General features: G+C 34.8%; 1 pseudogene; it reads left to right on the forward strand.

Annotated features, from left to right (window-relative positions):
• The window catches only part of LOC101685228, a 75,937-nt pseudogene that overhangs the window by 36,598 nt on the left and 11,775 nt on the right, over positions 1-27,564 (forward strand).

Raw genomic sequence — 27,564 nt, forward strand, 5'->3', positions numbered from 1 at the left:
ATGAACTGAATTTCGAATTTTATTTATTTAAACTTTAATTTTAATTCAGTCACATACAGCTAAAAGCTGAAGATTCAGGCTATCACCAAACAGTTTTCCTGAATTTTCACAAAAAATGTAATTTGAGGTTTCTATCAATTACTGTTTACACTTTCAGAGTTCAAGAGGAAAAAAGTAAGTTTTACATTACATTATCCTCTCACCTCTTTTTTTTTTTTTTTCAGATTTTATTTTTAAGTAGGCTCCACACCCATTATGGGACTTGACCTCTCAACTCAGGAGATCAAGAGTTGCATGCACTACCCACTGAGCCAGCCAGACATACCTACATCATCCCATCTCTTATTTTGCATTACCCACTCCAGTTTAAGGTATCAAAAGTAAGAAAAGTGAGTCTGAACAACAGTATACATAATTCAGAAACATCCCAGCAAGAACTTATTTTCTTCAGTTATTTAGAGAAGTTGAGAAAACAAGATAAATTCTAATTAAACTATACTCATTGAGATATCACACACATTCCCTAAATGAGAAGATTTCTTGAAGTTATTCTAAAAAGCTAAAAAGATTAGTGTTCAACAAAATTTTGTAGAAGAGAATTTTTTGACACTAAGAAGGAAAGAATAAAATTCCAATGAGTCCAGTGAGATGAGTAGAGCAAGCACTTGACAATGGTCAATAAGAAAAATGGTATGGTCATAGAACCAGAGAGGTAAGTGGTGACCATAAAAGCCCATGATTTAACATTACTTAACACAGCTTTTCTAAGCTCTGTTATGGAAGAAAAATGGCTAAAATGAGACTTGAGATAGATGGTTCCTGTAGTTTGGCTTCACAAGACTAAAATGAAGAGAGAATTACAAAGGGAATATTTCAATAATGCAGAATCAAAGGAAAGAGCAAAAAGATGAAACAGAAAAAGGAAAATCTAAAAAGCAGAGTACTTTATAAGTCCATTATTTCCCACTGCATATTTAGTCATTTTAAGAACACAAACCTGCTAACCGCACCATGATGTATTCTAATTTACCTCTCTTCTACAGTACAATTTCTCCAGCTATGATTTAAAATTTAATTACATTCTTAATTAGCCATTTCTGCTCAAGAAGTGATATGCCCCTAGGGCGGCAGAATACAATTATTCACTCACCGATTTCATATTGAGCATATTCGATGTACTGCCAGTGACCCTTGGCCTAGCTTCTTGGCCTTCCAGCTGGATGATCGTAAAGACCAGAGTGGAAGTGTGATGTAAATTGACCATAATGGATAGATAGGAAATAAGGTGAAATGACATCTGTATTCCATCAGTGCTATCCTGGGAAACTGTCCAACAGGCACATTCAATGATTATTTATTATTTCATTCTCTAGAAGGATACAGCTTTGTTCAACATACTATTAACTATTATTTAGGGACCAGATTCTGAAGTTTCATGTTAACTTGGAGCTTTTTATCTCATAGGATGGTCACCAACTTTGCATCTCACCTAGCAATTTATTCTAACATTTTTCTTTCAAGCCCTATGCATACTTGGTCCCTCAAATGCTCTTTAGATTAGCTTTACCATCTTGTTAATTCTCTCATTAATAAGGTAAATAAAGGTTTACTACATGCGCATTTTGTATTTATATTAAGGTCACAAATAAATTTTATCAAAATTACATTTTGATAACAGATATGGGTTTAAAAAACAAACAAACAAAAAAAGGCCAAACAGTTCAGGTAGAGGGAACTGAGTGATAAAATGCAAATATAAATATACACACTTGATCCTTGAACAATGCTGGAGTTACTGGTGTCAACCTCCCCACGCAGTTGAAAACCCACATATAAATTTTGACTCCAGTTAAAACTTAACTGCTAAAAACCTTCTATTGACAGGAAGCCATAGCAAAAACATAAATGGTCAATTAACACATATTTTATGTATGTCTTATAAACTGTATTCTTACAGTAAAGAAAGCTAGAAAAACTAATGTTACTAAGAAAAACCATAAGAAATAGAAAATACATTTACAGTACTGTGTTATTTACAAAAAAAAAATCCACATATAAATGGACCTGTGAAGTTCAAAATTACATTGTTCAAAAGTCAACTGTATAAAAAAGATATAGGGAAAAGCCTTTTGTTTCTCACTAAATCCACCCAGTATCTGCTCTCAGATGACAGAAAGGGTAGTTTGCTGCCACAACATTGGATGACCTACAATTGGATGAAGCAAACATTTTCATAAACATGTTACAAGAAAGAAGCTAAACACAATAATATGTACAATTTATATATATTACAAAAAGATGCAAAGCTAATTTAAAGAAAGTAGTTACTGTTCCAGAATGAGGAGAAGTGGCTAAAAGGGAGCATAGGGCATCTGTCTGAGTTCTCATAAGGCTGTTCCTGATTACACAGATGTGTACAATTTATGAAAATTAATCAAGCTTATGACATGTACATTTTTCCAAATGTCATTTATAGTCTAATAAAAAGCTAATGGTACCTATCATAAATGCTTAAAAATGTTCATAATAAAAAGGAACATTTTTTTTAAATAGCTCTAGATTTGGTACAACCTCCTCTACATTGTATTTAGATGCCTATTTCTGTCATTACATATATGATGTCTGCATGATCCACAATTTCTTTCCAAAAGAATTGCCACCATTAATCCACTACTATATATGTCTTAATATAAATTTGTCACCTCCTTTGCATGAGCCACACCCAAGATCTGTCACCTTAAAATTACATTTTCACTTTAAAATGTCACAAGTGAAACATAAAGATATTTGACTGAAATATAAATGCAGACTCTTTTTAGTTTTCTGTGATTTTTCTCCCAATAATTTACAGCTACCATGACACAACTGATTCGACAGCAATACTTTTTGAGACATTAATTTATTATTATTTCCAAAGCATATGACTTAGTTTTCATAGGGAAAAAGGTTATTTTCAACTTATGGTTATCAATTACTATATAATTAATTTTTTAAATTATAATATAGCAATATGTATAAATATGCTTGGGTACAGCCCTCTCAGTAATCGTATTATTCAACTGATTGATGAAATGGAGGTGCAAATAGCAGTTAGCCTACTATCTGTATGTGAGGTATATGTGATGAATATCAGGCATATATTTCAGAAAGAAGAATGGAGAGCATGGTTGAATCTGGTACACCAGTTAAGTAGAGGTAAGTTGAGATAGACTGAGGACATTTTTCCCATACTGCAGTTTTGGTTGTAAGGGTGTAAGAACAATAATGAAAGTGAGGTCTACAGTTATATCAAAACCAGATCATGGAAGGTTCTAAATTAGAGGCTACTGAACATTTGTGTTATTTTCTTTGCATCAAGAAACCAGAGAATATTTTTGAGTAAGTAACATAATAAAATCCTGTTTCAAATAATGTCATCCAGAAGAGTTGGGCAAGTTGGAAAATTTTCAGGTTATCCATGCATAAGGCTGTCCAGATAAGGATGAAATATACTTGAATAGCTGTGTTATTACTGAAAATGAAAGAACTTGGAAACCAAATCTACATATAGTGGTGCATTATACAAAACACGTAGGAAAAAAAAGCATTTTGTCCTAATCACCAAGGAGTTCTTCTATGAATGAAAATATTAACAACTAATCAGTAATCAATTTCTTCAGTGATACTGGCCAGTATCAGGGCAGCTCAGTTAACAGTTTATATCAAATCAAAAATGCAGATGCATGTACTAAAAGGTCTTTCATCTTTCAATATTGTGATTTTTCTCCAACTTTCTAAAACTGAGTTGTTCTGTGAAGGATATTTATTCAAGTGTTTTTTTTTTTCTCCCCAAATATAGTACTGGTATGTTACAAATCCTTTTGTAATAGATGGCTTTACTCAAGTACAATGTATCATTTTCTAATATCTTTAAGGTAGAAGGGTTATTATTTTTTTATTAACATATAATGTATTCTTTGTTTCAGGGGTACAGGTCTGTGATTCATCAGTGTTACCCAATTCACAGCACTCACCATAACACATACCCTCCCCAATGTCCATTACCCAGCCACCCCATCCCTTCCACCTCCTTCCTCTTCAGCAACTCTCAGGTTGTTTCCTGAGATTAAGAGTCTCTTATGGTTTGTCTTCCTATCTGCTTGCATCTTGTTTCATTTTTCCCTCCCTTCCCCTATGATCCTCTGTCTTGTTTCTCAAATTCCTCATATCAGTGAGATCATGGTAGAAGGATTATTATTATTCATGTGACAAAGAATGGTGAAAAAAAAATTTTTTTTAAATACTGGTGTGCTTTCCCAATGGTTTCAAGTGTGTTCCAGGAACAATTAAACAATTGTTTAAAATTCCAGGTAGAATTAAAATGGCTGAATGTGTATTATTATCCCATTAACTAAAATGAAACACACAAGTTGAGGATAAAGTTTAAAAGAAGTCACTCAGTGTCAAACAATAAAAGACTGTTTGTTTTACATCTTATAAGGTTGTCTGGAGCAGAAGAGAATGTAGGTTAGATGTCCCACGTGGGGCTCAGCTCACATAGGGGTACTCCCTAAGTTGAGTTTAAAGATGTTAATCTTTCATTACCAATGTTTATATTGCCAGTCTATTAAACTTTTTTTAGAATTATATCTGCTCACTGGACTTTTTTCAGCAAACTAAATGTGGTATTTCTAAAGGAATTAATCTTAGTTCACCAAGAAGAGATGGAGTGCTGATTTACTTTAAAACTCATTACTGCTAGGTAGGAGAAATAAAGATATAAAATGGGAAACACTTGTTCTTAAATTTTTACACAATAGGGCATAGGAGTCTGTGAATGTGACTCCTATAATAATAAAAATACTTTCATTATTATAACAAGATGTGACTGGTCCCTAAGAGTAGGATTCTTCTGAGTTGTCAGGGTTCACCTAAACTAAATCATACTACCCTGGAGCCCTGTTTTGTAAGCAGATGCCACTAATAAAAATGACCTTAGTGGTTGATTTGGGTGCTTACAATGCACCTGCAGGGGGCCAGCCTTAAACAGCAGCAAGCTGAGGAGGGCGCTGTTGTGAACACTCAGGTGTCATTAATGGATCATCCAGTCAACAGATCATGACAGCCCCTTTGGAAAACTCCAGCTCCATGTTAGCACACTCTGTCCAGAGAGTTAGAGAGGGACTTTAACAGACTACAGTGTGACTTAAAGCAATTCAAGAGGAAAAAGGGACATGTTTCAGTAAAGTCAAAAAGATAGATTATCAAAGAGACTACATACAATCTTAAGTAAACAGGGGTTACTGGGGCATGGAAATTTTATTAAAAATTATATTTTTCATGTTAAGATATTTTTAAAACATAAATATTTATCCTTAATAGGTAAAGAAATAAGTAAAATTTTAAGTCAGTCTTCTTATAGATGTTTAAACTATGTAAACACTTTTCTCACCTTTACTGATGAAATTTTGATTTTGATCTCCCTCTCTGGGATACCAAACCATACATACCTTAATTCTTTTGGCCTAAGGTCATTTTGTAGATAATATCTCAATATTTTAATAGCTTCAAAAGCATTTTTAGAAATTCATGCATGAAGAGTCCTCTAACCACTCCAAGGTAGAACTAACATGAAGAGATTCTCTATTAAATAAATCCATCATTTGTAGGCCTCCTGATTTGCCTGAATGGAAACTTGCCATCTTCTACTTCTGTATATTGAAAATAATTTCCATGACTAATATTTGAACACAGGTATGTGAGGTGAATTAGAACTAGAGAACCCAATTTAAGCTTCAGAAAAAATTTACTAACTCTTCTTAATCAAGAGTCTATTTATTTTCTTGTTTAATAATTCTATTTGGTTTATAGCAAGCATTAATAAATGCCTGCTTCTGAATGGCACTACCAAGTTTTTATATATATTATTTTTATACTCCAAATAACAATATATATATATATATATATATATATATGCCCTATATATGTGACATTTTCTCCATGTTATAAATAAGAAAAAATGAGAAAACCATCTTACCTAGCCTCATACTCCTAAGTTTAAAAGCATGATTTCCAGCCTAGTTCAAAACACTGAAGTTTATGATTCTGAAGCAGAATTTACAGCAGTTTTCTTTTCTTCCACTGTCCCTATCTCAACGTTGAAGCAGTGGTTTACAAATCTGAACCAGCATCAGAATCACCTAGAGGGCTTGTTAAAACACAGATTGCTCAACCCCACCCCTAGAGTTTCTGACTCAGTAAGTCTGGGTGGTACCTAAGAATCTGTATTTTAACTAGCTTCCAGGTGAAGTCTATACTGCAAGACCACACATTGGGAATAACTGCTTTAAAGTCATGCAAAAGGTAGAGTGGATATTAGTGAGTCTCCCTGCCTTCTGTTTAGATTCATCAAAATGTGCCCTTTTTTGAAGCAATGGGTTTCATTAGCTTGTCTCTTATTTTAAGAGGATGTTGATATATCTCTGAATTTAAAAAAAAAAAAAAAAGGAAGGAGTTTATGATTCTAGGTTTAAGCAATGCCGTTAGATGTCTTATGAAAAAGCAGTTTTCAAAATTTTCTGATGGGATTAAAGGAGGGAGATGTGAAGACTGACAATAGGAAAGTTTGTGCTTCCTTTTTACTAAGCATTTTTTTAAACAAAGGAAATAATATATCCTGATAAATAACATTTCAACTTAAGCTATGCCAAAAGATAAAGATTTTGTTTTTGTTTGTTTGTTTTTACAAATATGATACCAAGTTCTTAGGACATGTCTTTGTCTATGCACAGATAGACCAAAAGTCTGTAGAGTAAGACTAGTCCTGAAGCAAATTATTAGACTTAAATCCACTTAACCATTTTGAAGGGAGTCTTAGTCCTGTGAGAAAGTACTGTACTACATATGTAATCTTGTTATACAATAGGAGAAACATTATTAAATGGGCTATGTTGCCATGAATTTGAAGGAAAAGTTTTTGAACTAGTAGCCATTAAATTTGACACATCACTGTTAATTTTTAATCATCTAATATTCTTTACTGAGATATGTCACTGTAAATTTGTGGAGGAAAAATAATGGCGAATTGTTTTATACAGAATGGTTATATTCTTGTTTAACATAAAAGCTAAAAAAATTAATATGCTTTTTGGCACACTACATTTATATGATAATTCTTAAAAGCAAATCTATTATGTAGATGATTGTTCTTTGCAAAATAAATGGTAATAAGTGTTGTTTTCAACAATCAGCGTCCAACATCTTGGCCACTGCATACTTTTGCAATGAGTAAACTATAGAGCATGAGTATGTTAGTCTTACTGCTTTATATTTGTACCAAAGGTTATGTGCAGAGTAATTTAAGACTTTGACTTTCTTTTGTTATTACCATACTTTAAAAAACTGAAACTTTAGCCTTAAAGCCCATTAAGTTCTTTTCCATATTTTATTTCTATTCATTAAGAATTTAGTAGTTTGATTTTTTAATCTTCAAATGACTTTCATGAAATAAGTAATTCTATGAATTTGAAATAATATCATCCAGTGGGATAACAAATCATATTTTCTTTTTATTTTCTTCCTTGTTCTTACTTTTAAACTGATCATTTAAATGTTATAAAACCAATTCTTCCACTGCTAAAGGGTGATTCAATGTTACAAAGATATCATGGTTTCTTTTTTTATTTCCCTGTGATTTGTCTCCTCATTTCTCAAGTCACTGAAAAAAATGTATAAAAAGTAGGAATTCATTCATATTTTTGTTTTTCAGTGACAAAAAGCACAAGTGGTTTTCCATTGTATACCTTTTCTCCCACACCCTTACCTCTACCTATGCCATTTGAGATAAAAAAATAAATTTGGTATTTTAATAGATAATGACCATGCCATTTTATGTGTTATCTGGAAACAATATGACTTTTTTGGTATTGGAATATTTTAAAAAGACTGGAAAAGCACCATAAACATTACATTTAGTTTATCATGATGTCTTATGTGTGTAGTAATTATGCTGGCTAGAGTTAAGCCTCTTCCTTTAGCAATAACTATTGCACTAGGTTAGGTATTAGTAAAGGTTTGTTTAATAGTATACTGTAAAATCTGTTATAAGATTACAGAGAACATTATAATTTCTAGAAATATATCATAGAATCTAATCTTCAAGTAACTACCACAGAGGAAAGTGATTTTAAATCCTTATTCTTACTTTTCCCTCCATTCATGACTGCTCCCTGCGTCAAAGTCAGTAATGTATCTTTTATTTTTTTGAAGATGAGAGAGCAAATGAGACAGGGAAGGGACAGAGGGAGACCATCTCAAGGAGACTCTGCATTGAGCACAAGCCCTAGGTGGAGCTCCATCCTACGACCCCCAGAGCACCACCTGAGCTGAAACCAAGAGTCAGACACTTAATTGCACTACCCAGACACCCAAAAGTAAGCAGTATGTCTTTTAAAAAATAAAGGGAAAATGTGAAAAAAAAATGCAAAAGTTGGAAAAAAATCTTGACAACTTTGTTTTATAATGAAGGAATTTGCATTATCAGTGGTGACCTGAGACTATCAAGGCCAAGTGTTGCCCAAGTTGATGACCTATCCCTGATGTGTACTATATAAAGGGACTGATATCTGCAGGGTACAGCCTGTAAAGTACATTCAGGTACATGTGCAATTACTACGAGCAGATAATAAGAGAAACCAAAGTTTGTGGGTAAAACGCACCATGTTATTAAACTTAGTAAAAGAGTGACCTGATAGATATTTTAAGCAGAAACCAAGTAATTTTCACAGTGTTAACAGAGAAAGGATAGAGGAGACACTCCTGTATTTCCACATCAAAGTTAATATGGTTTAGTCCAACATTAGAGTAGCACTGGGTAGGCTGAAAGCTGTACTGCCATTGTCCATTTAATAAGATCAGATGTTTTCAATCAACAAAAGTAACACTATATACAAAAATTAATTCAAAGCAGATTCTAGGCCAAAATATAAGAGCAAAAACTGTAAAACTATCATAAAAAAATATAGGAGTAAATCTTTGTGACCTTGTATTAAGCAAACACTCCTTAGATACAAGATGCAAAAAGCACAAGTGAGAGAAGACAATATAGATAAATTGAATGTCACCAAAATTAAAGCTTTTGTATTTTAAAGGACATTATGCAGAATGGAATACATTTGCAAGTCACATATCTGATAAAAGACTTTTTAGCCAGAATATATAAAGGACAGTTACAATTCAATAATAAATAATTCAACTAAAAACTGGACAGAAGATCTAAATAACTTTTTTAAAAGATACATGAATGCCAAAAAATATGAAAACATACTCAATATCATTAGTCATCAGGGAAATGCAAATCAAAATCACAATGAGATACCATTTTGCACATTCTAAGATGGTTCTAATCAAAAGGCAGATAATAAAAAATATTGGCAAGATTGTGGAGAAAATGGAAGCCTCATATATTTTCGGTAGCAATATAAAGTGCCACCACTTTGGAAAACACTCTGGCAGGTATTCAAAAGTTTTAATACAATTATCATATGGATTGGCTATCCCATTATTTGGCATATTCCCAATAAAAATGAAAATATATATCCACACAAAAACTTGTACATTAATATTTATAGCAACATTGTTCATAATAGCCATAAACTAGAAACAGCCCAAATGTCTATCAACTGATAAATGAATATGGAAAATGTGGTATATACATTTAATGTAATATTATTTAGCCATAACAACATCAAAGTACTATAATTATTGCAATATGAATTAATCTTGAAAATATGCCAAGTGAAAGTAACAAATAACAAAAGACCACATACTGTTTGATTCCATCTATATGAAATTTCGAGATTTAGCCAATCCTATAGAGAGAGTAGATTTCTGAATGACCAGGGCAGGTATAATGGGCAACAAATGAGGAGTGACTGCTATTGAGTACAGAGTTTCCTTTTTGAGTGATGAAAATATAAAACCGATTGTAGTGATAGTTGCACAACTCTGAATATACTAAAAACTACTGAATTGAAAAAAGAAAGAGAAACTTGAGAGACCTATCAAGAAATTTCTTATACATGCTTGCATTCTGATTTGAACAAAATATAAAGACAGAAAGAAAAAGTTGTAGAGGGAACACATATTATTGAAAACAATGCCTTCAATTTTGTTCAAACTGAATCACAATGGTAGCTGTGTGTGTGTATGTGTGTGTGTGTGTGTGTGTGAGAGAGAGAGACAGAGAGACAGAGACAGAGAGAGACAGAGAAAGAGAGAGGTCTGGAAGCAGGTTTACCCATTTACAATTTCCATAGGCCTATTTCCATAGGTCCATCACCGAACCTGAATCCACTCGCTTAAAAGGAACAAGAATTGGTTCACCTGGCCATAATGGTGACACAGTTGGGCATCCCGCTAAGATGCCTGTTGAACTGGGATTAGACTACTGCATGCTTTCTAACCTTCCTGGAGCTGAAACATGGAGAAAGCCTTATTTGGAGCAAGGTCTGAGAAGGAGCACATATGCCCTCATATTTAAATATAAGAGACCGGGCAAGATAGTCTTGCTACTTTAGCTAATGTGTCTGTATTCTGTGGTGGTAGAATAGTGTGTTCTGGTTAGAAATATCAAACTTTATGGTACCTGCTCATTTACATTACTTGTATATTCTATATTTATGTGTGTATATATACCTATATATATGCCATTCATATACATTACTTATATGCATTACTTGTATACATACTTGTATATTCTATAAATATTGATGCCAGAAAGAAACACATGGCCAGTTAAAGGACTTATCTTGGGCACAGCCATTGGATGATATGTACACGGTTCAATATTGGCTGCCTAAATAAAATCTCACCATAGTTCCCTCAAGCCACAATCAAGTTGACCCAGCAAGGTATTCTCAGTTGGAGATTGTGGGAAAATCCAAATAACTGCCTGACCTGATAGCAAGTAATCAGAAATATGTCCTGCACCTGATCATGGTATGGGGGATTATCTAAAGTCACATGTCACTTATTAGCCTTATGAGTAACTGTAGGTTTTCATGAAAGCATAACAGATATTCAAGAAGATAGATGGGACCAAAGGGGTAGGAAAAGGACAGCTTACACAAGGTCATATCTATATAGCCCTTATTAGCTATTTTATCTGCTTCCTCTGTTCTGAATTCTGTATCCAGAAGTAGTTTCACGTTTAGAGAACAGAGCATCTGCTAACTCCTCTACCTAAGAAATACATGCACTTTAGTGCCAACAGGAAAATAGTAAACTTGAAGTAAACGGGAAAAAGATGCAAGATGGAGTACATGGTAACTCAGACAAAAATACTGAACACCTGAAATAGCCTGACCTGGTTTACCCACTTTGAAGCAAATACTGCAGCATTCATATACCAGAAACAGTTCGCTCATGAAACATTCAATTTGGTATCTTGAAATGTTTACTATGCCTTCCTGTAGATCCTTATTTCCTCTTTGTATCATTTTCCTTTAACAATTCTTTTCTTTGTGTGTGTGCACGTGTGTGTGTGTGTGTGTGTGTGTGTGTTGGTGATGAATTTTTTTTAGCTTTTTGTAAATCTGAAAAAGTATGTCACTTTCATTATACATATATTTTTGCTTAGTATAATATTCTAGGTTGATTTTTTTTCTTTCAGTACTATAAAGATTTGCTGGCATCCATATCTTTGTTACTCTGTATGTAATAATTCTTCCCCCTACTACTGGCTTCTTTTAAGATTTTCTCTTTATCAATGGTTTTGATCAATTTAATTATATCATGCCATACAGTAGTTTTCTTCATGCTTCTTCTACATGAGTAAGTCATTTGGAATTGTCCCATAGTTGTGCTCGCTTCGGCAGCACATATACTAAAATGGGAATTGTCCCATAGTTCACTGATACTCTTTTCCTTTTATTTTTTTTAATAAATTCTTTTTTTCTCTCTGTTTTATTATGGATTGCTTCTTTTGCTGTTTTCAAGTTCACTGATCTTAGTTCTGCAATGTTTAATCTGCTATTAATATCATCCTATGTATTTTTTTCAACTCGGATATTTCAGTTTTCATCTCTGGAAATCTGATTTCTATCTTTTTATATCCTCCCTACTCTGCTTAATGTTTGATCATAAGGAAAACCATTGTGTCCACTGTTTTGCCTGCTAAATACAGTATCTGTATCAGTGCTGGATCAATTTCTGTTCATTGATATTTCTCCTCATTATGGGGCATATCCTCCTTTTGAATGCCCTTTGTATGCCTGTTTTTTTCTCCCAAATGCCAGACACTGTAAAATTTTTTGGTCAATACATTTTTGTATTCTTTTATACATTTTTGAACTTTGTCTAGGACACAGTTAAGTTACATGTAAAAGAGTTTCATCATTTGAGACTTGCATTTAAAATTCATTTGGTAAGACAAGAGCCATCTTTAGTCTAGGACTAGTTATCCAACTCCACCCCACCCCCTAACCAACTGAGGCAAAACCTTCTGATACTCTAATGCCTTGGAAGTTATTAGTTTTTCTAATCTGGTTGGTAGAACACACAATACTCTCAGACCTGTGTCTGTTTCAAGTATTTTTTTCTACTAATCCTTTAGGGTGGTTCTGTCTTTGCCCCTATAATATTTTTCCTCACAAATCAGTACTCTACTAAACACTCAGATTTCCCTATGTAGATCTCTGGAGTTCCCTCTCTTGTACCTCTTCTCGTCCAACCTGCTGATGAGATGAGACTGTTTGAGGATTTACCTCTCATTTCTCCATGATCACTCTCCCTTATTGCCTGATACCCAGTATCTTGAAAACTACTGTTTCATATATATTTGTCTGTTGAGTTTTGTTGTTTGTTTCCTTGTTTTGGGGAAGAGGGTAGATCTGGTCCCTGCTACTCCACTTTGGCAAAAAATAGAAGTTTCCCAATAATTAATTCTTAACTTGAACCAAGAGTTAGTTTATTTTTAGTTCTTATTGAAACTGGTTTATATTTCTGATCCAATATACTTTATGCTTTAAGCATTATCTTAATTAGTGTGACCTCTAAAATTATTAGAGAAATGGATTAAATATTAGTTAAATATAACACTCTTTATTTGAAGGATTATACTGGAGATCTGAAAGATGAACCTTACAAATTCTTAGGAATTACTTATTTTCCATACCATCTTTCCTTCTTTTTCTCTGAACTGTAGGGAATGCTAGCCATACACTGTCACGTGCTAACAACTTTGCTGGTTTTCTGGATAACTTTATTGATTAAATAATATTTTGACTTATGTATTTATTTCAGATTTCGGCTATGGTTCTATATGCATACCATTAAAAATTATATCATCAGTATTTTAGAGTATTTAGAGCAATGTAAATATATCTCTTTTGGTAAGGTTCTCTCCATTTATACTGATTATAATTTGTGGAAGCAAATTTCACATTGGAAACCAAAGAAATCATATGCCATGATTAACTGTGAAAGCTGAACTTCTAACATAGTTTATCATAACTGATTAGGAAATCTGCCTCAAAATTAGACTTAAATTTGCAGTGCTGGAAACCAATGATAAGTGAACAAAGAATTGATCCATTGCCCTTTCTATTTTTTTTTTAATTTTACCTAAAAGTAATTAGCATTATCTTTGGGGAGAATTATTATTCATACCATTTCCATATGGCATGTAAAATTATATATATCTGATATGGTGTTTTTTTATTATAATTTTTTAGTAAAGTAAAATAGAAAGCAAAATATTTTCCTGGAAATCACAGTTTAACAGCAGTTTAAAACTGGATATCTTCAGTCTGAATTGACCCTGAATGCTCAATCCTTGGCCATTCTTGTGTGTGGTTATTTTTAAAGTTGAATTTCAGTTTCAAAATTGATCATGATGGCTTTATGAAAGGGTAGTGCCTTAACGCAACATAAATTTATTCTCTTACCATTCTGGAGGTCAGAAGTTTAAAATCAAAGTGTTGGCCGGGCTGTGTTCCTTCTGGAGGAAGGCTACGCTCCTTCTGTTCCTTCTCTCTTTAGGATAATCTGTTTCCTTGCCACTCTCTGCTTCAAAAGGCCACCTGCATTTCTTTGACTCATGGCTCCTTTCTCCATCTTCAAAGCACATTTCCAACCTCTGGTTCCTTTGTGAAATCGTCTTCTCTGTCTTTGGCTTCCTGGCTTCCGTTTAAGAGGACTTTTTTGATTACTTGGGCTCGCCTAGATAATCCAGGATAATTTCCCTATCTCAAAATCTATAACTGGATCACATGGTGGGGGCTGGTAGGCATTATTTAGCCTGCCGCAGCCATTCTCTCTAGTTATTTTCCATTCTCTTTTAAAATATTTTATTTCTTTTACCTGCCTGGATACTATAAGCACTGGAATTTGCAGATCCTGATTTCCAAAGGAGTGTACTGAGTCTTCATATTACTGAAATACCACAACTGTAGTTAGAAGTTGACTAATCAGATTCACAGATACAAATGGGTTTTAATAAAATACGATTTGCAATTAGCTTTATTGGTACATAAAGACAAGAAACACATTTGGTATAATACCTTTCTCTCATCAAAAGGCCAACAGTTACCCCCAAACACAGCTTCTTTTGCTCCCTCACCCACATGTGGCATGAAAGGATGGACAGCACAAGATCTAACACTTCCAGGCCTCACCTTGACCCAAGTTTTGGAATTCTCAAAACACAGGTACTATATACAAATCTTTTTTCATGTTTTAACAGAGCACCTAGTACTAAGACTATCATGATTTTGGTAATTTCCATTAAGTCTTTTGAGGGCTTTGTAAGATAACACAATCTTTTCTTTTCTTTCTCCTCTCTTTTCCCTCTTCTTACTTCTTATCATCACAGTTGTAACATCACCATAGATATAATGTACAGCTATAATTTCTGAAATCTTTGTCTTTTGATTTGGGTAAGTATATATATGCAGGTGTCTACTATTGTATCTACTTAACTATTTTTCTATTAAACTGAAACTGATATAACCCTCTATTTCTCCCAAACCTGTTTAACCTATACCCTTCCTTCTAGGCCACAGATAATTACATTCTTCAAGTACCTAGTCAACAATAATTCTTTTCTTTTTGTCATTTCACATATATTCTGTCAGTAAATCTTACTAGTTTGGTCTTCAAAAAAAAAAAAAAAATTGTACAAAACTCCAGAACCTTATCACCTTTACCTCTCCCAATGCCACAACTATATACTAAGCCCATCATTATATCCTATCTTGATTATTGTAAGAGCCTCTGTATCCCTTCCATCTACCCTATTCTATTGTCAACACAACAATCAGAGAGGTCCTAGCTAACCATATGTCCAAACATATGTCCCTGGCTCAAACACTTCTAATGGTGTTCCATTTCTCTAAAAAAAAAAAAAAAAAAAAGTGGGTCTTACAATGATATACAAGGTCTAGCTCAGTTTTCTCTCTGGCCTTATCTGCTATATTTCTCTTCTTTTCTCTGTTTCAGTCACACTGGCCTCTTTGATTCTGTCAGAACACTGTCAGACGTGTTCCTACTTCAGGGCCTTTGTACTTGTTCTCTTTGCAATGCCCTGCCCCTAATACCTACATGACTTATTCTTTCTCTGTTATGGGCTGAATTGTGTCCTCCAAAAATCTGTATTTTGACATCCCTAACTCCAGTACCTCAAAGTGTAACCATATTCAGAAAACAGATCTTTAAAGAACTGGTTAAGTTTTTAGAGGCCTCTTTTTAGAGGACATTAGGTTGGGACCATAATTTAATATGTCTGATGTCCTTAAAAGAGTAAGAGACACCAGTGATACGTATAACATGCATGTACAAAGAAAAGACCATGTGAGGACACAGCAAAAAGCTGGCCATCTGCAAGCCAAGGAGAAAATCCTCAGGAGAAATCAAACCTGATAATCCCTTGATCTTAGATGTTTAGGCTCCAGAACTGTAAGAAAATAAACTTCTATTATTTAAGCTATCAGTCTGTTTTGTTATGGCATTTTGTTATGGCAGCTCTAGCAAAATTATACCCTCCCTTTCACTAGGTCTTTGAGTAAAAGCCATATTCTCTGTGTAACCTTATATAAAACTTCCTACATACCCTAGATCCTATTATTTTCTTTTTATCATATATGCAACAGAATACAAACTGCATTTCTTTACCTTATTTATTGTTTATTTCCTCTATTTCATGAGCTCAATGAAGATATTTTGGCCTTTTATTTATTTATTTTCTAGATTTTATACTACTATCTCCCTGGAATGTACAATAGTGTCCTTCATAGAATAAGACCTCAGCAATTTATTAACTGGGCTGGATGTATACAAAAATGTAAGGACTATTAGGAAAGAAAAAAACAATAAGTAACTGAAATCCATGCCACAAGAGTAGAAATAGAGGGTATAACCTAGGTCTTTAACCTTTTATTGACTACTCTAAGAGAATCCCATTCTAGAAAGAAAGAGAAAATAAGCAAATATTTGGAATATGGAGTGATGAGAAATATGAACAAAATAAGACTAGGATGGAGTGGGTATGTTGAAGGGGACAGGTGCACATAGTGAAATATTAGGAAAGTTAAGAAAGGCTCCCTGGAGGAGGACTTTCTAAGAGTATGAAAACCTATTTTGGAAAGAAAATTATTAGGTATTGCCATAGGGCCTTATGTTTCAACTTTTATGTGTTTTTCTTTTCTCTTTTAATATATCAAAGTACAAAAAGATAAAAATATCACAGAAAATCTACCTTAGGAGCTAGATATGGCAGAAATACATTCCATTAGGCTTAGAGTGCTCAAGAATAGTTCAAATGCCCTTGATCTGGAGGCCCTTCTTGGCTTAGCTCTGTCATTTACTTGACATTTGATTTTAAAAAATTAACTTGTGGTAAAATATACATCTTAGTGATTTTTAAGTGTACAGTTCAGTAGTATTAAGGATATTCATATACCGTACAGCCATTACCACTATCTGTCTCTAGAACCAGCTTCATCTTGCAAAACTGAATCTTTGTAACCATTAAACAATGATTCCCCATTTCCTCCCTCCTCTGGTCTTTGGTAACTGCCATTCTACTTCCTGTCTCTATGAATTTTATTATACTCTAGGAAATTCATATAGGTAGAATCATAGAGTATCTGTCCTTTTGTGACTGGCTTATTTCACTTAGCATGTTGCCCTCAAGATTCATCTGTGTTGTAGCATGTGTAAGAATTCTCTTCCTTTTTATGGCTGTGTGTGTGTGTATATATATATACATATATGTATATATATATATATATATATATATATATATGCAAACTTTGTTAATCCATTCATCTGCTGGTTGACACTTGGGTTGCTTCTACTTCTTAGCTATTATGAATAATGCTGCTATGAATAAGAGAGTACAAATATCTTCTGAGGTCCTGCTTTCAATTCTTTTAGGTATATAACCAGAAGTGGAGTTGCTGAATCATATGATAACTCTATTTTTAACTTTTTAGGGAATCATCAGCCACAATGGTTCCAAAATCCTATATTCCCACTAACCATACATGAATGTTCCAATTTCTCTACATCTTCACCAACACTTGCTATTTTCTGTTGTTTTCTTTTTTTTTCTTTCCTCTTTTCTTCTCTTCTTTCCTTTTCATTTTTTCTTTCTTTATTTTTTTCTTTTTAAATGTGTGTGAGGTGGTACTAGTCATTTGAATTCGAATCTAAATTTTCTATAAATTTCTGTTTCTTGTCTAAATTGTCTAAATTTCTGTTTCCTGTTTCCTGTTTACTATGAAATTTGGATGATCCAGTAAGATGTAAGGCTAGTAAATACATGTGAAATTCCTTTGTGAAACTTAAAGATTCTACTTTGTTCTGGTAACTCTTTGGCTCTTCTAGAATTCTTATATGTCTGGGCTTTTCCTAAAAGAATGTTAATTACTAAAGTAGACTTATAATTGAATATATAAATAACCAAAGATAAATGGAAAAAGTTAATCATTTTTCCCTTCCATTCCCTGCCCTTTGCTCACAAACACAAGTGTGAAATTTTATAATTTCAAGAAATATATAACAATTATTTAAATGACTCAGAACACAGGAAAGCCCCTAAATATCCCCAACTCATTCTTTAATGCTATCAGGACCCTGACACACAATCTAAACAGAGATACTATAATCACAAGAAATTAATATAATTTGAAAATGGAAGCAAAGAAACTACTAGCAAATTGAAATAACAATATATAAAAACAATACTTAACTACAAAATTATTCCAAAATGTCTAAGCTGTTAATGAAGTACATTACACTAATAGAAGGGGTGGGGAACCCTCTAAAGTTTTTCAACTCTAAAGTTGAAAAGGCATGCGATAAAATTTACTATCACTTCATGATTAAAATTATAAACATTCTTTGGAAATAGGGCAAATGGTACCCCTCAAAATCAAAAATTGTTTTTGACTAAGTTCAAAATTGTAAAGCTTCGTGAAGTCTATAAATTATTAGATACAATATAAAAATGAGAACAATAAGGACTCACATTTATACATAAGAAACAGGATTATGCCCTTTACCTGGATTATCTCATTTAATCCTCACAACAATCCCAGAAACTGGGGGCCAGTACTGTTTCAATTTTATAGGTAAACAAACCTACAATCAAAGAAATGAAATATACCCAGAGTCAAAGAGCTAGTCGCTGACAGACCCGTTCCTCAGAATTAAGCAAGCTAAAGAAAGACTTCGGTTTCATACAACTTTCATAGTATGTCCCTGACAGTTACATAGAATACTGTCCCTGAATTTTGTAGCCATTTTTGTACCAGCACTCCCAATAAAAAACCTTAGATGAGCGTCCCTGTAAAATTGAGTTTCTCTTACTCTTTGATACCATCTGTGATCATATCAGCAGGTGTTAATTGTTCTTTTGTTAATATCCAAACTAATCCTATTAAGGCTAACAGTGTGTGGCCCACTACAATTTAGTACCAAGGTCCAAAACATAAAAGGAGATCTGGTATCCATTTATGCCTCCAAATAATACATTTTTTAACTGCAATGAAGTGGTCAATTCCCCAAAGACATTCTAAGCATCTGCCTGAAGTGTTAAAGGAGTTAGTTCCCCTCATATCGATTAGAATAGACAAATTAATTGGAAAGGAAATTCATTGTTTAATATTATGTACAATTTACTGATTTAAATAAAACCCAACTTTTGAGATAAGAGAAGCTTTTCTTTTGTGTAGAAAGATGGAATTTCTGTTGGTTAAACATGGCATATACCAATTAGGAAAAATAAAACAGTTAACTGTATTCATTCAATGACCTCTCTAGGCATTTGTAAGCAATAGGCATTTAACCTTCCTCTTTATGTTTTGTTGAAGGCCAAAAGAAAATCCAGAGACTAACCTTTTGTAGGGCTTTTAAAGGAAGACATATACTATATTTCCTTTTGCTTGATTGATAAAATTTGCCAAAAAGAGGGTTTGGAAACCAAAATAACGACTATGGCAATTTAGCTTGAATTATAAAGTGATCCTTTTTACAGTTTTTATGCAATTGAAAATAACATATATTTATATGTAACTATGGGCATTTGTGTGTATAAAAAGTTAGGCATCAAATTATAATATACATTACCTACCTTCATACTTTGTATTTATGCTAAAATTAGGTTCATTAAATAAATGAGGATTACATTTATTAGAAATGCACTGCTACCAAATTAAACTACCATTGGAGTCTAGCAAATTGACCAGAGAGCTAATCATTTGTTTTGCTGATCTCTCTTTTGATGTGCTAAGAGCCCCTAATAAGGATAGTTAAAGCATTAAACTGAGAACTCAAGTGTGAAAACTAACATTATCTCCTAATTTGATGATAGACATTAATTGTCGGTTATATTTCACAGTTAATGACTGAGAGAAATTTCCACATCTGTGTAGCTTTTTAGTTGCCCACATAGTAGTCCCCCAAATTATACCCCAATGAAAATAGAGGAGAAAAGTAGCTACACAATTTACCAACAGTGGTAGGACAAATTTTTAAAAAGTTCTTCTATTTATATTAAAAAGCCTGCAACAGATTGAATACGGATCTGTTTGTTTGGGTTGTCTTCTAGAAAAGAAGGCCACATGCTCACAAATAAGCAAAAACACCATATTACCTAGAGAAGGGGGAAGGTTTGAATTGTTTAAGCATAAGTGAGAGCAAACATTTTTCCATTCTCCCAAATGTATTCCCAAGAAAAGGTAAGTAAAGTAATTATACTCATTACATTATTTATTTATTTTTATCTTAGAATTGTTGGGCATTTCGTCCTGATGCATTTCCAACACAAGGAGTACATATGTGCGCACACACACACACACACATTCTCACACATTTCTCCATGTGTATACATCCACATAAGCTCTCCCCACATTCATGCTCACATATTCTCCCTTGTTATGCAATCCATTCTGTTCTTGAGCTAGGATACCAATGGATACATGCAGTTCTGCTTTTTTAAATATTTACCTTGCATATAAGTCAAAATACTAATTACCTTCCTTCTGCAATCAATACATTCTCAGACATACAAAATGGGTATTTTTGTCAAGTCACTTCTTGCAGAAGGTAAACTGAAGCAGAGCTCACTTAATCAATTTCTTTTTATTCTATCTGCTTTCAGTGAATATGTAAATGTATCCTATAATTTCCAGAAGTATTTTTTTTATTTTTAAATTTTTTTATTTTTTATAAACATATATTTTTATACCCGGGGGTACAGGTCTGGGAATCGCCAGGTTTACACACTTCACAGCACTCACCAAAGCACATACCCTCCCCAATGTCGATAACCCCACCCTCCTTCTCCAAACCCCCCTCCCCCCGGCAACCCTCAGTTTGTTTTGTAAGATTAAGAGTCACTTATGGTTTGTCTCCCTCCCAATCCCATCTTGTTTCATTGATTCTTCTCCTACCCACTTAAGCCTCCATGTTGCATCAACACTTCCTCATATCAAGGAGATCATATGATAATTGTCTTTCTCTGCTTGACTTATTTCGCTAAGCATGATACGCTCTAGTTCCATCCATGTTGTCGCAAATGGCAAGATTTCATTTCTTTTGATGGCTGCATTCCATTGTGTACATATACCACATCTTCTTTATCCATTCATCTGTTGATGGACATCTAGGTTCTTTCCATAGTTTAGCTATTGTGGACATTGCTGCTATAAACATTCGGGTGCACGTGCCCCTTTGGATCACTACGTTTGTATCTTTAGGGTCAATACCCAGTAGTGCAATTGCTGGGTCATAGGGCAGTTCTATTTTCAACATTTTGAGGAACCTCCATGCTGTTTTCCAGAGAGGTTGCACCAGCTTGCATTCCCACCAACAGTGTAGGAGAGTTCCCCTTTCTCTGCATCCTCGCCAGCACCTGTCCTTTCCTGACTGGTTGATTTTAGCCATTCTGACTGGTGTGAGGTGATATCTCATTGTGGTTTTGATTTGTATTTCCCTGATGCCGAGTGATATGGAGCACTTTTTCATGAGTCTGTTGGCCATCTGGATGTCTTCTTTGCAGAAATGTTTGTTCATGTCCTCTGCCCATATATTGATTGGATTATTTGTTCTTTGCGTGTTGAGTTTGCTAAGTTCTTTATAAATTTTGCACACTAGTCCTTTATCTGATATGTCGTTTGCAAATATCTTCTCCCATTCTGTCAGTTGTCTTTTGATTTTGTTAACTGTTTCCTTTGCTGTGTAAAAGCTTTTGATCTTGATGAAATCCCAATAGTTCATTTTTGCCCTTGCTTCCCTTGCCTTTGGTGTTGTTCCTAGGAAGATGTTGCTATGGCTGAGGTCGAAGAGGTTGCTGCCTGTGTTCTCCTCAAGGATTTTGATGGATTCCTTTCGCACATTGAGGTCCTTCAACCATTTTGAGTCTATTTTCATGTGTGGTGTAAGGAAATGGTCCAATTTCATTTTTCTGCATGTGGCTGTCCAATTTTCCCAACACCATTTACTGAAGAGGCTGTCTTTTTTCCATTGGACATTCTTTCCTGCTTTGTCGAAGATTAGTTGACCATAGAGTTGAGGGTCTATTTCTGGGCTCTCTATTCTGTTCCATTGATCTATGTGTCTGTTTTTGTGCCAGTACCATGCTGTCTTGATGATGACAGCTTTGTAATAGAGCTTGAAGTCCGGAATTGTGATACCACCAACTTTGGCTTTCTTTTTCAATATCCCTTTGGCTATTCGAGGTCTTTTCTGGTTCCATATAAATTTTAGCATTATTTGTTCCATTTCTTTGAAAAAGATGGATGGTACTTTGATAGGAATTGCATTAAATGTGTAGATTGCTTTAGGTAGCATAGACATTTTCACAATATTTATTCTTCCAATCCAGGAGCATGGAACAGTTTTCCATTTCTTTGTGTCTTCCTCAATTTCTTTCATGAGTACTTTATAGTTTTCTGAGTATAGATTCTGTGTCTCTTTGGTTAGGTTTATTCCTAGTTATCTTATGGTTTGGGGTACAATGTAAATGGGATTGACTCCTTAATATCTCTTTCTTCTGTCTTGTTGGTGTAGCGAAATGCAACCGATTTCTGTGCATTGATTTTATATCCTAACACTTTACTGAATTCCTGTACAAGTTCTAGCAGTTTTGGAGTGGAGTCTTTTGGATTTTCCACATATAGTATCATATCATCTGTGAAGAGTGATAATTTGACTTCTTCTTTGCCGATTTGGATGCCTTTAATTTCCTTTTATTTTCTGATTGCTGAGGCTAGGACTTCTAGTACTATGTTGAATAGCAGTGGTGATAATGGACATCCCTGCCGTGTTCCTGACCTTAGCAGAAAAGCTTTCAGTTTTTCTCCATTGAGAGTGATATTTGCGGTGGGTTTTTCATAGATGGCTTTGATGATATTGAGGTATGTGCCCTCTATCCCTACACTTTGAAGAGTTTTGATCAGGAAGGGATGCTGTACTTTGTCAAATGCTTTTTCAGCATCTATTGAGAGTATCATATGGTTCTTGTCGTTTCTTTTATTGATGTGTTGTTATCACATTGACTGATTTGCCGATGTTGAACCAACCTTGCAGCCCGGGAATAAATCCCACTTGGTCGTGGTGAATAATCCTTTTAATGTACTGTTGAATCCTATTGGCTAGTATTTTGGTGAGAATTTTTGCATCTGTGTTCATCAAGGATATTGGTCTATAGCTCTCTTTTTTGATGGGATCCTTGTCTGGTTTTGGGATCAAGGTGATGCTGGCCTCATAAAATGAGTTTGGAAGTTTTCCTTCCATTTCTATTTTTTGGAACAGTTTCAGGAGAATAGGAATTAATTCTTCTTTAAATGTTTGGTAGAATTCCCCCGGGAAGCCATCTGGCCATGGGCTTTTGTTTGTTTGGAGATTTTTATGACTGTTTCAATCTCCTTACTGGTTATGGGTCTGTTCAGGCTTTCTATTTCTTCCTGGTTCAGTTGTGGTAGTTTATATGTTTCTAGGAATGCATCCATTTCTTCCAGATTTCAAATTTGTTGGCGTAGAGTTGCTCATAGTATGTTCTTATAATAGTTTGTATTTCTTTGGTGTTAGTTGTGATCTCTCATCTTTCATTCATGATTTTATTTATTTGGGTTCTTTATCTTTTCTTTTTGATAAGTCTGGCCAGGGGTTTATCAATTTTATTAATTCTTTCAAAGAACCAGCTCCTAGTTTCATTGATTTGCTCTATTGTTTTTTTGGTTTCTATTTCATTGATTTCTGCTCTGATATTTATGATTTCTCTTCTCCTGCTGGGCTTAGGGTTTCTTTCTTGTTCTTTCTCCAGCTCCTTTAGGTGTAGGGTTAGGTTGTGTACCTGAGACATTTCTTGTTTCTTGAGAAAATCTTGTACCACTATATATTTTCCTCTCAGGACTGCCTTTTTTGTGTCCCACAGATTTTGAACTGTTGTATTTTCATTATCATTTGTTTCCATGATTTTTTTCAATTCATCTTTAATTTCCCGGTTGACCCATTCATTCTTTAGAAGGATGCTGTTTAGTCTGCACGTATTTGGGTTCTTTCCAAACTTCCTCTTGTGGTTGAGTTCTAGCTTCAGAGCATTGTGGTCTGAAAATATGCAGGGAATGATCCCAATCTTTTGATACCGGTTGAGTCCTGATTTATGACCGAGGATGTGATCTATTCTGGAGAATGTTCCATGTGCACTAGAGAAGAATGTGTATTCTGTTGCTTTGGGATGAAATGTTCTGAAAATATCTGTGATGTCCATCTGGTCCAGTGTGTCGTTTAAGGCCTTTATTTCCTTGCTGATCTTTTGCTTGGATGATCTGTCCATTTCAGTGAGAGGAGGGTTAAAGTTCCCTATTATTATTGTATTATTGTTGATGTGTTTCTTTGATTTTGTTATTAATTGGTTTATATAATTGGCTGCTCCCACGTTGGGGGCATAGATATTTAAAATTGTTAGATCTTCTTGTTGGACAGACCCTTTGAGTATGATATAGTGTCCTTCCTCATCTCTTATTATAGTCTTTGGCTTAAAATCTAATTGATTTAAGGATTGCCACTCCTGCTTTCTTCTGATGTCCATTAGCATGGTAAATTCTTTTCCACCCCCTCACTTTAAATCTGGAGGTGTCTTCGGGCTTAAAATGAGTTTCTTGGAGGCAACATATAGATGGGTTTTGTTTTTTTTTTTTATCTATTCTGATACTCTGTGTCTTTTGTTTGGGGCATTTAGCCCAGTAATATTCAGGGTAACTATTGAGAGATATGAATTTAGTGCCATTGTATTGCCTGTAAGGTGACTATTACTGTATATTGTCTCTCTTACTTACTGATCTACCACTTGTAGGCTCTCTCTTTGCTTAGAGCACCCCTTTCAATATTTCCTGTAGAACTGGTTTGGTGTTTGCAAATTCTTTCAGTTTTTGTTTGTCCTGGAAGCTTTTAATCTCTCCTTCTATTTTCAACGATAGCCTAGCTGGATATAGTATTCTGGGCTGCATGTTTTTCTCGTTTAGTGCTCTGAATATATCATGCCAGCTCTTTCTGGCCTGCCAGGTCTCTATGGATAAGTCAGCTGCCAATCTAATATTTTTACCATTTTATTTTACAGACTTCTTCTCCCAGGCTGCTTTCAGGATTTTCTCTTTGTCACTGAGACTTGTAAATTGTACTATTAGGTGACGGGGTATGGGCCTATTCTTATTGATTTTGAGGGGCGTTCTCTGAACCTCCTGAATTTTGATGCTCATTCCCTTTGCCATATTAGGGAAATTTTCTCCAATAATTCTCTCCAGTAAACTTTCTGCTCCCCTCTCTCTTTCTTCTTCTGGAGTCCCAATATTTCTAATGTTGTTTCGTTTTATGGTGTCACTTATCTCTCGAATTCTCCCCTCGTGGTCCAGCAGCTGTTTGTCCCTCTTTTGCTCAGCTTCTTTATTCTCTCTCATTTGGTTTTCTATATCAGTAATTCTTTCTTCTGCCTCATTTATCCTAGCAATTAGAGCCTCCATTTTTTTTTATTGTATCTCATTAATAGCTTTTCCTATTTCAACTTGGTTAGATTTTAGTTCTTTTATTTCTCCAGAAAGGGCTTTTATATCTCCCGAGAGGGTTTCTCTAATATCTTCCATGCCTTTTTCGAGCCTGGCTAGAACCTTGAGAATTGTCATTCTGAACTCTAGATCTGACATATTACCAATGTCTGTATTGATTAAGTCCCTAGCCTTCAGTACTGCCTCTTCCTCTTTTTTTTTGTGGTGAATTTTTCCGCCTTGTCATTTTGTCCAGATAAGAGTATATGAAGGAGCAAGTAAAATACTAAAAGGGTGGCAACAACCCCAGGAAAATATGCTTTAACCAAATCAGTAGAGATCCCCAATCGTGAGGGGGGAGAAAGGGGATAAAAAGAGGTTCAAAAAGAAAGAAAGAAAAAAAAAGAAAAGAAAAGAATTTTAAAAAAGAAAACGAATAAAGATAAATATAAAAAAGAAAAAATATATATATTAGATAAACTAGTTAAAAATGTTAAAAAGAAAAGGGTAAAAGTTAAAAAAAAATTTTTCAGAAGAAGAGAAAAAAAATGAAAAAGAAAAAAATTAAATTAACTGCAAGACTAAAAAAATTCACAGGGAGAAAGCCATGAGTTCCGTGCTTTGCTTTCTCCTCCTCTGAAATTCTGCTGCTCTCCTTGGTATTGAAACCACACTCCTTGGTAGGTGAACTTGGTCTTGGCGGGATTTCTTGTTGATCTTCTGGGGGAGGGGCCTGGTGTAGTGATTCTCAAGTGTCTTTGCCCCAGGCAGAATTGCACTGCCCTTACCAGGGGCTGAGTAATCCGCTTGGGTTTGCTTTCAGGAGCTTTTGTTCCCTGAGTGCTTTCCGTAGAGTTCCGGAGAAGGGGAATATAGATGCGGCCTCCTGGTCTCCGGCCCGGAGGAGCCGAGAGCCCGGGGCCCCACTCCTCAGTGCACCCTCAGAGAACAGCGCCCAGTTACTCCCGTCTGCCTCACCTCCGGCCGCACTCCGAGCTCACTGAGACTGCGACGGGTTCAAAGTACCCCCGAGCTGTGATCTTACTGTCTGCTCTGTCTCTGTAGCGGGTTTTCCCGTTCCAATACCCGCAAGCTCTGCGACACTCAGACACCCCCTGATCCTTCTGTGATCCTGCAGGACCTGAGGCCACACTGACCCCGCATGGGCTTTGCCCCGGTTTAGCCTCTGGAGCAATGTCCCTCAGCGGAACAGACTTTTAAAAGTCCTGATTTTGTGCTCCGTTGATCCGCCACTTGCTGGGAGCCGGCCCCTCCCCCCGGGGTCTATCTTCCTGTCGCTTTGGATTCACTTCTCCACCAGTCCTACCTTTCAGAAAGTGGTTGTTTTTCTGTTTCCAGAATTGCTGTTCTTCTTCTCTTCGATCTGCTGATGGATTTGCAGGTGTTTGCAATCTTTAGATAAGCTATCTAGCTGATCTGCTAGCTGAAGTAGTCTCAGCCTGCTACTTCTCTGCCATCTTGACACCTCTCCTTCCAGAAGTATTTTTAATCTCCATAACAGTCTTTATAATATTAGATGATTTCTTTTATCATTATTTTTAAAATAAATTTCATGAAAACCTTATATTAAACCTGAATTACTCTCAAAAGTAAGTAAGTGGCCAATTTTGGGAAATCATTGTTGAAATTCTACAATTTTGAATTTCTATAACATTTTCAAAATATCAGTATCATTGTATTCATTCCTTTTAACATTCATTGTATCTATAATCTATTATGTGTCAGGTACTTTGCTTGATTCTAGGCATACAAAGATGAAGAAAAATTTCCCTGTTTTAACAGAGCTATAAACTCCACTGAATGAAGGGGACTAATTTGTAAATACCACTTATCAAAATGGAAGTCCCTAGATAAGAAAGACACAAAAATGTAGAAGACCTACAAGACACCTCTGCAATTGACTTCCAAGCACAAAGAAATGCTGGAATAACAGAATGTTAGCAAAGCTTAAGCAGGCCTTCAAAGACACAGTCTAACCTAGATTCCAGAGTCCTTTGCAACTGTTTATGCTATATCTAAC

This window comes from Mustela putorius, unplaced genomic scaffold (assembly GCF_011764305.1).
Source record: "Mustela putorius furo isolate JIRA1106 unplaced genomic scaffold, ASM1176430v1.1 tig00000145_pilon_pilon_pilon, whole genome shotgun sequence".
NCBI lineage: Eukaryota > Metazoa > Chordata > Mammalia > Carnivora > Mustelidae > Mustela > Mustela putorius.